Here is a 9129-nt window from a genome sequence, read left to right as displayed (position 1 = left end):
GGTTTACAACTTTGAATAAGATGTACAACTTTGAGCCTAATGATCCAAATCCTAATCTTAGAGGATGAGAGGCATAAACAAGCTTTAATCACTCTTTGGATGTTCAAGTAGAGTTTAAGAGTGTTAGGATTGATGATTGTGAAGTTTAGAATGCCCATATTTATAGAAAAATCCAAATATGACCGTTCAATGGCATAGTGGTAATTCCTGGAAAATTCCCAACGGCTATAATTCTGACCGTTGTAGTGTTCTCGGAGTTCCGAGAAAAAATCTCGGAGTTCCGGGAATACAAACAGAAGTTGGAAAATTTCTACTGGACCATTTCTCGGAGCTCCGAGGAATGTCTCGGAGTTCCGAGAAGCCTATCAGCAGCAGATTTTCGACTCTTGTTTCTGGGCTTCCAATATTACACCAACTTGGGATTGCTATGAGGGTTCCAAGGTGTTGGAACACCCCAAAGACAATCTCTTATATATTTAGGGTATGTGAGATTAAACTTAATTATGTCTCTTAAAATCTAAAATAAGATTGGATCTTATACATTCTAACATGACTTCGATCTTCAATGCGATTCTTCAAGTCTTCATTCGTCTTGGATCTTCGATGTCTTTGGCCTTCATAATGTGGTCCAATGAGTGCTTCTAGGCCTCAATCCAAGCAATCTTGTCTTAGCACCAATGTGATCTACAACTTAGACAATCAAACACATTAGTGATCATAAATCACTTGTGTATTGGAATCATCAAAATAAGATGGGAATTGCCAAGGTGGGAACCATTGGGCTTACATGTATTCTCCATTTTAATCATTAAGAAATGAAATCAAACTAAAAGCTCCTTGAAAAATACTCCTCTTCTTCCATCTCCAACAGATTCTTGGTATCAGAGCCGAAGTATTTCCCGTTCCGGTGAAGCAACGTTGAAGTAACATCCTTCTTCGTTGATCATAGTAACCAAAGGGGCAAGAAAAGAAGTCCAGTGAAGGCAACTTGCAAAGCACGTTATTCCGTTGAGAAGAAGCAAAATCTCATGGGATTTATTATTGCCATCTTCCTAGCATCATTTATAGCTCCATACCTTTTCTCATTAAATTCTATTTGGTTAGCCTCTCCCAAGTCCAATCAGACTATACCTTTGCTTGGGTGTATGTTCCTTTTATGCTTTGAGCCAAGCTACCATTAAATGCAAACTTTCCCAACGTCAGAAGCTCCTATCCCTTTCCAAGAGAGAAGTAATTTATTTATTGAAGTCTCAGTTATTGCAAGCAGTGCACCCTATATTTTATAAATAAATACCATTTCAGAAGACTTTATTTATTTAAAAAATCAATCTTGTCAGCACTCCATTAGCTATTACAGACTTACTCCCAAAGAAGAACCTTTAACGGCTTGCACTACTTGTCGTTAGGGGTGTAAATGGATATTCGAAAATTTGATTACTGTCGGTATCCGAATCCGTTTAAAGCGAATATTATTCGAATCCGTTTCAAGCCGATATTATCCGAATCCGTTTATGAGATATCCGGCTCTTAGCGGATGCGAATCTGGTAAATGGGTGTAGACACCCCATTTTGACCGTGCCCTAAACCTTCCAATTTTGTGTGAAACCCCATCAAATGAATGAATTAGGGTCCCAAAATTCACCCTAATCTAGGGTAGGATCCCACCATGGTCCCTGTTAAATTTCGTCCCGATCGGAGTGCGTTTGCCTAGCCAACGAACCGAAGAAGTGTCGTAGTGCAAATGCAGAAAGGGGGGTGGATTATCCTGGAGAAGGCCGACCCAGAGCCGAATAGGACACGATCCGAAGGTGCGCCCATCATTTTTTCGCGCAATCGTGCGCTTATCAAAACTAGTTGTGTCGATATCCCTACCCAGATAAACTTATAAATATCAGCTACCCCCTTTATTAAAAGAAAAAAGAGAAAAATTCATTTTCTAGAGAGAAGCTCTCGGTTTTCTAGTAAGAGAAAACAGATCTCACCATTCTTCATCTTCTCCGATCATCTCCGGCCGTTCTCCGGCCAACCTGCGGTCAAAATTCCGGTCATTCCTTCACTAGGATTACTTTATCTTATCCTTTTTCTTTCATTCCTTGCAGCTTTACCTTGAGATTTCAAATCCAAACCCTTGCCCTTTTCTTCTCTTCTCCGGTCAAATTTCAATTAACTTCCAGCCGATCTTTGCTTTCTCCGGCCAATAATCTTTCACCTTGTTCGATTGTTTGGTTACTCTTCTTCCTTTACCTATTTTTCAACTATAAACCCTAGATTTTCTAAGAAATCAATGATTTCAGCTGTAAAGTTTTTTTGGTCCACATCTCCAAGCTTTGAATTCATCGCTTTCACTTTCAATTTAACTCATCTCTAATAGATCTGCTATTGTGAACTTTATCACGTTTCTTCTATCCTCGTCTGCTCCTGTTGTGTCCTCGGAATCTGAAATTGCAGAGCAGCTGGAGATAAAGGTAAAAGGGGAAAAACAAGATATCTGTTTCATCAGAGAGAGAGAGAAAGAGAGAGCCGATCGAAACCCTAGCTTTCCCTATCTCTTCCGGTCATCTTCTACTTCTAGTTCTCAGATCTGCAAAAGGAAAAGCCCTAAGTAACGATAATTTTTCATTGAGGTATTTTTTTCATTTATTTATTTTTTATTATTTATTTTTGAAGAAAAATCTAATTATCTCTAATTTTGCTATATATGTAAATAACTTGATGATTCGAGTGAGTTATTCTATTCTGTGATTTGTGTGTGTATATGTCATGCAAGGTTAAAATCATCATTTTGTCTTGGTGAAATGTAGAATGTTGTATATTTTTTCATAGATCCTGTTCAATATTTTGGCATAGTGATGGTTACATGATTATCTCTGTGTATTTTGATATCTGGAAAATATATTAGTAATTTTGAGGTAGAATAAATTTCTTATAAATAATGCTTTTGTTTGTCATGATGTTTAATGTGGAATTCTTCTCCTTCATATGCAAGTAGCTGAGATGATTCAATGTTTATAATTAGTAATGACAGTGGTTTTTGTGTGATCCAAATATTGGGGTATGGTTCATTTTAAATTGTTGAAATCAGCTCATAACTTTATGGATACCCTAGATCACTCAGAAACTGTATCATACTCTGTATACCGGAAAAAAATGTGATACTAGGGGAATTTATTCTCTGATAGGCTCTGTCAGCTCAAAATCCAAACCCTAAATTTTTCCCTCTCTCGCCCTCTCTCTCTCTCTAGTAAATTAGGGTTTCGCATTCTCAGATTTCAGGAACAACTTTGTGCCTTTAAATTGGTGGAATCTATAGTCCCCAGCATGGTAGTTGGTTTTTTTTTTGAGATTCTTAGATTGATGCTTGCTTCAGAAGGACTCTTGAAAACTATTTTTAATGTGAGTCTTGTGAGGCAGTTCAGATGATGTTCTTGATATGCAAGATCACCTCGTTGGAGCAAGTTAGCTCATAATAAGTACTGAAAGTGAGATATTTTCCTGTCCTTACCAATACAAACCAAGAAGAAGCTTCTGTCAAGAAATCTGGCTCAAGAGCATGCCAGTCCCAAGTTATGTAGACAACAGAAAAAGGTGTCTGACCATGGGCATGTTGTTGAAAAGAAAGTTACAGAGCTGATCACATCTTCTACTAGAAAGCAGAGATTTGTGCAAGTTTCAGCTGGGGTTCTACCAAAGAAATGTAGAGACAGAGAAACCACAAAGAATTTGAATAATAGCTATATCTTGGCGGGAGATGAGTCTCAGAATCTCTACTTGGAATATGATTCAGTTGATGCTGTTCCTATTGGCCACAAGGGATGTAGTGAAAGAACAACTCAATGCGTATTGGAGACAATATTTTCCCCTGCATTTCACATTTCCAAAGATGTTGGAGGCGGCATTCCCAATAGATCTACAGACGTCACTGAGATCTTCAGGAGTGAAGACCAAATAGACTCTCTAGAATGTGGAATGAGAGAATCAGAAGTTGATTCTCTTGTTACTGTAGAAATTTCTGACCCATGTGGAAATGGAAAACAGAAGATATCTAGCAAGAGCATGATAGGGGAATTACCTTCAATATGTGCTAATGATATGAATGTAGATTCAATTGCTATATCTACTGAAGAGTCTGCACTCCCAAATTTTGATGGAGAGGATATAGTTGGGGCAAACAGTTCTTCTGAGGTTTCAGCTATATATCTGGCAATGCAGCATTCAAAGTTGGAGTGTGTTGATGAGCCAAGTGACGATTAAATGTCTACCAATGTATCTGTGGAGGGTGATGAAGGCGCTAGCCGAAGCCCATCCTTAGGGGGACTCACCATATCATAGTAGTTCCACCTTTCTTCTTCTTCTTCCCTCTTCAGGTAGAGAATTGCTTAGACATTTAAACACCAGTAGCCCTTTCATTTGCAAGGGTGATGAAAGCGCTAGCCCAAGCCCATCCTTAGGGGACTTGCACAGTCTGAATAGCACTCCCCTCTTTTTGTTTTAAAACTTGCTCAATCTTTTGGATACCTTTGAAACATTAGGGTCCTTTTCATTGCAAGGGCGATGAAAGAGTCATCTAGAGCCCAACCATTTTAAAGAGACAAGCTATGTCTCGTGCAGAAAAATCAAACCCTATAGGAGACAAGCTTTGTCTCATTGGTCATCAGTTGTCATCTCTCTTTTAGGAGACTAGCCTAGTCTCATTAGCCTCTTTCTCTCATTTTATAGAGCTTTTAATTTTGAGTCTACTCCATTAGCTAGAGAGTCTATCTTTCAGAAAGTCTTTTCCATTAGCATAGGAGTCTGTCCTTAGCTAGAGAGTCAGTCTTTCTTTTAGGAGTCAGTCCTATCATCTTAGGGGTTAGGATTCTATCCAGTCTCTCATCAAATCATGTGTTTTTTTATCCGCTCCTGCAAGGTATAGGATGCTGTCCAACCCTTGCAGAGTTGTTATTCTGTCATTTTCTCCCGCAAAGCATAGGATGTTGTCCAACCTTTGTGGGATATTCAGGAGTTTGTCCTACTCTTATGATGATAGGATTATGTCATCTTGTGTCAAAAACATCAAAAACATCTGAAAAACCAAAAATCTCAAAAATCTCGAGTCATGAAGATAGTAGTTAGGAATTCTATTCCGAACTACGTTGGCTTGATCCCTTCCCGAGGCCGGGATACGTAGTGCAGCTTGGGATCCACATCCCAGGTCCAACCAAACTTTTCAAAATAAACATTTCAAACCTTCAAAAAAAAATACAAAACTTCTTCAAAACCTTTTCAAAAAGATCTTCCCCTAGAGTTAGGATTCTATCATAGCTGTTTAGGGGTGTTTTAGAGTTAGGAGTCTGTCTTGTTTGTGTTGATATGGAGTGTCCTGTCGTGTGAGTGTCCCTAGAGTTAGGAGGCCTCAACTTGATCGGTTAGACATTTAGTCGAACTGATGACTAGACTAGGAAGCATATAGTCAGCCCATGGTTTTCTTTAGGATGCACAGCCTAGTTACACATAGGATGTAGGGCCCACCTGCATTAGCTTAAGACTAACCAACTTGCATTAGTTAGAGCATATAGAGAGTCCTAAAAATTACAATTCACTTAAATTTTAGCAATCGGACAAAAAGCTTTAAAAATCAGTCGAGTCTAGTGGATCGAGTCTAGGATAGCAGTTCTAGACGGTTAGGTATCGTAGTTTAGAATAGGTCATCGAACTACGTTGACTCCGATTCTTCCCGAGGCCGGAATACGTAGAGCAGCTGGGATAGACGGCCATCTTGGTCCGAGTCAAGTTCTGCATTAGAGTTTTAGGATTTGTCTTATCTAGTCATGAATAGAATTGAATTGTGTTGTGTGTTTTGCTGTGTTTTCTTATTTTCATATACAGATCCTATACCTTTAGCTGTAGCATGCATGTGTTTGCACACCAGAACTCAGACACCAATTAGGTATGACACTCATAACCTAGATATTTTTAGGCGACACTTCTTTCATTTATTTTGTGTGTGTTTATTATTCATCTCTGAGACATGCATGATTAGGTAGACGTCTTCTCGGAGATATATGTTCCCATTTCATATGACTTTCGCTCAAAACTCTTCAAAATCAATAACAAATGGCATAAGAGACCAGGTGCTTGCACTTGGGCGGACGAGGTGCTCTTCGGACCTTCCAAATTCGTAACCAGGCACGAACCCTTCTTTTTATATCTCTGGTTATCCGTTGCAACAGAGCATAGTATGGGATCCTTGGCCCACTTCCTTGGATGGCGACTCTTCTTTGTTTAAGGTACACCTCGAATCTGGGCTAGTCCCCGAATCGAGAGGTATCTCACCTTATATCGCCACTCATGCTGTGAGAGGCACTTTCTTTCGAGAGTTCCTTGGTAGAGCTCTCCATTCACGTGGATGATCCTGAGACTGCTCGAGGGGGCGCGTCCCCCGCCTCTCTCGGATCGGGGTCCACAATGGGATATCCGATCCGTTTAACATCCGAATCCGAGAAGTAAATCCTTTTTATTTATTATTAATAATATCATTAGTATTTATTTTTAGTAATGACACACTATCTTTTGTTTCTAAAAGAAAAATGAATTTTCTTTCTAGAAAAAAACAAAAACAAAAAGTGTTTTGGTTAGGAAATGAAGTAATCTCTTATTTTAAGGGCATTCTTGGAGTTTGACACTGCTTCTTTATGAAGCAACAAATGTGGGCGAATGAAAGAGACAAATAGATGATGGTGATTGAAAGAAGATGGCATAGCTTCTAGAGAATTCTAAAGCAAAAAGGCCATCTAGGTCATTGATGGTAAATGGACGGTTCATATCAATTTTTCAACTTAGGGTTATATAAAAACCCAAATTGCAATTAAAAGAGGGGACTTTTAAGGTTTGCAAAGAGAAGCAAGAGAGAGGAGAAAGGAGGAGGCTGAGACACTATCTTCGGCATTCCTTAGTGCCTCCGACCCCACCAAAATCCACCGTCGCCCCTCTCCACCTTCTTACAGCCACCTCCATCACCGTCGGTCACCTCCATCTCTAACCCAATCCCTATCTCCATCCCCATTTATCTTCATCTTCCACCATCAGCACTCCCACTTCCCATGTTCAAAATAGCCCAAACCCATTCCATCATATACAAAAAAAAAAAAAAAAAAACCCTCAAAGACCACTACTAACACCATCATCTATCCCCACCACCTCTCTCTCTCTGCCTTTATTATAAAAGGAAGAAGAGGATCTCATATTTTAGGTTTTAGAGTTATTTAGTGAAGAGAAGGTAGAGGTCGGGTTTTAGGGTTGGGAAAATTCATTCGAGGAGTAAGAAGGAGAAGAAAGATAAAGTACTGGAATAAAATGTTCGAATTTACCGGATAAACAGATACGGATAATATCCGAATTCGAACAATATCCAACGGATACGAATTCGGTAATAGATATTAAATATTCGTCGAATTCGAATTCGAATCCGAATTTGGATAGTGTATACTGTAATCGAATTCGGATATAGCCATATCCGCTCCGAATTCGATCCGTTTACACCCCTACTTGTCGTCACCATCCACCATATTTTTCATTTTATCACCTCCTTCAAAAAATTTATATCTGAAAAGAGAGCATTAAATGTGTTGTCTCTCATTCACCGAAGCCATGTGCAAGTTTCAAGAGAACATTTAATATCTTCCTTGCCATTTATAATTCTATACCTTTCAAAATACTAATATCCTTTGGAACTGAGGTACCCCATTTAAAAACCCTTCTCTTTTGCTACTAAGCATTGCATCTACATCTATCGGCCCCACTTTCTCTTATTCCCAAAATTTAATACCTATCTTTGACTGTGAAAGCTACGATTTTTTGAGTGTTCAAATGAAACACTCTTTATTTCTTAAGATTTATGAGAATTAGTGGAAGAGGGGTTTCAAGAACTAGAGAGCACAGAAGCTCTGGCACTATGGAGTTAGGCAAGGCAGAAGGACTGTAAGGAGAATAAGAAGAAGGATGAAAGGGCGCTACTCTACCTTCAGCAAGGGGTAAGCAAACCCATTTTTCATAGAATTAAGGGCACAACAAAATATACAGATGCTTGGGATCTCTTGATGCATCACTCTATCGAATGCTTAGTTGGCTCACTAATATCTTACAAATACAAGGCCAAACATTGTCTACCCAGTGAGCTCCATTTTTAGGTTCACGAGTGTAAATACCCAAAATACCCCCACTTAAATTTTCGTCCCCCTTGATAAAGAGTGTCGTTTTTGTCCATTCATATTTGACTCCGATTAGGGCTTTCTAATAAAGCCTATAAATAGATTAACTTGTGGCTAAACAAACCCTAAACGGTTGTGCAGCCCTTGAAAAAGAAGAAGAAGGCCGAGGGGATCACAATTTCGAAGTCGAAGCCGCAAACCAAGGTAAGAGAACTATGAAGAATTTGGATAATTAGAAACCCTAAAACAAGGGTTTGATAAGAAAAAGAAGCAAGAATTTTGATTATTATGGGTAAGAAACAAGAACCTCCGGATTGATCTTGAGTTTTCTTGGATTTGATATTGTCCTACGATTCCAACGAACTCAAAGTCGATTAATAGAATCCGAATTTCAAAATTTGAAGTTTGGAGATTCAAATAAGAATCTTTTAACGATTTTTCTTAAATCGTGTGTTTGAATCCGAAGCATGAAATCGGGTTCGGAGGATTCCTCTCGTCAATACGAGTCCATCGGATCCGACCTTGGCAATTTGGACTCCGAACGAAGAAGTTATGAGATGTGAAAATTTGTGAAAATCGGATTTTACCGGGGCAGTCGACTGGCCTCAACCAGTCAACTGGCTCGTGTAAAAACTGTGTTTAAACCGAAATAGTAATAGAGGGGCAGTCGACTGGTCCGACCGGCACTCCAAAATTTTGTATTGAAATTGAAACAGTAGTATCGGGCAATCTACTGGTTAGGACCAGTCGACTAGAGAGCCAAAGCGGCGTTTTGAAATTGAAATAGTAGTTAAAGGCTAGTCGACTGGCCAATCCCAATCGACTGGGACAACCTGAATTTGGACTTTGAATTTGAACTTAGACTTTTTGGCTTTTGGGTTACCTTCTAGGACCCTTATTTTACTTATCCCTTGTTCAGATCAGGATATTGAATCATAATCAG

The sequence above is a fragment of the Tasmannia lanceolata genome, unplaced genomic scaffold, assembly GCF_043159265.1.
Source record: "Tasmannia lanceolata isolate RefF3 unplaced genomic scaffold, GAP_Taslan_0.1 ptg000024l, whole genome shotgun sequence".
Taxonomy (NCBI): domain Eukaryota; kingdom Viridiplantae; phylum Streptophyta; class Magnoliopsida; order Canellales; family Winteraceae; genus Tasmannia; species Tasmannia lanceolata.
This window is presented reverse-complemented; position numbering follows the sequence as displayed.